Genomic DNA, 1,269 nt, shown 5'->3' with positions numbered 1-1,269 from the left:
TAAAAGGCTCTTGGCAAGGTATGAAAATTAGAAGTCCTATCCTAGTTATCCTCCTCAATTGTGATTAGAATTGTTTATTGCTACCACTTAGTTAACCCTTACTAAATAAAGGAAAGTCAAGTGGATGAATTGACTTGAGCCACAAGTCCTAGCCAACTCCCAAGGAAAGACTAGCTTTAGTGCACTCCAAACCAATTAGCAATCTCTCCAATTATCAATCAACAAAGGAATTAGATAACTCAAGAGTCACTAATTACTCTACCTAGGCCAAGAGGAACAAAATCTTCACTATATCTAGAAGAGGCATTTCAACAAACACATAAAAGGCAATAAAAGTAAACAACATAAATTGCAAGAATTAAAGAGAGATCTAACTACAAAGGCAAGAGATCAACAATAGAAAAGTAAAGAAGAACAATTATTATGAATTACCTCTTATTGAATTGAAAGAAAATGGAAAGAACAATACTAGATCTATAACAAAATACAAGAACAACATAAAGGAAATTACAACCAAAGAATGGAAGAAGAATGAATCTAACAACAAGAAATTGAGATATAGAAGTAGAAGAAAGTAAAGATTAAAACCTAGATCTAAGAACTAATCATAATCCTAATCCTAATTCTAGAGAGAAGTGAGAGCTTCTCTCTCTAGAAACTACTTCTAAAACTAAACTATGACTAATGGTAACTAACTTCTAAAGTATGAGAGTATGTAAAGTATGTTCATTCCTCCTTCAATCCTTGGCTTAAATAGCATCAGAAATGAGTTGGATTGGGCCCACAAGGCTTCTAAAATCGCTGGCCACGTTTTGCTTTAAGTGAACCAAGTGGCAGCAACGGCGCGTGCGCGTACTATGCGCGTGCGCACTACCATACGTGTAGCAACTATGATAGATCTTATATCGTTTCGAAGCCCCGGATGTTAGCTTTCTAACCCAACTAGAACCGTATCATTTGGATCTCTGTAGCTCAAGTTATGGTCGTTTAAGTGCGAAGAGGTCGGCTTGACAGCTTTCCAGTTCTTTCATTTCTTCATGAGTTCTCCAACTTTTCATGCTTTCTTTCTTCATTCCCTTGATCCAATCTTTGCCTCCTAAACCTTAAATCACTTAACAAACATATCAAGGCATCTAATGAAATCAAGGTGAATTAGATTTAGCTATTTTAAGTCCTAAAAAGCATGTTTTAACTCTTAAGCACAATTAAAGGAGAAGTTATAAAACCATGCTATTTCATTGAATAAATGTGGGTAAAAGGTGATAAAAT

Source organism: Arachis duranensis, chromosome 4 (genome assembly GCF_000817695.3).
Source record: "Arachis duranensis cultivar V14167 chromosome 4, aradu.V14167.gnm2.J7QH, whole genome shotgun sequence".
Classification (NCBI taxonomy): domain Eukaryota; kingdom Viridiplantae; phylum Streptophyta; class Magnoliopsida; order Fabales; family Fabaceae; genus Arachis; species Arachis duranensis.
The sequence above is the reverse complement of the archived record's forward strand: the minus strand, read 5'-3'. Positions refer to the sequence as shown.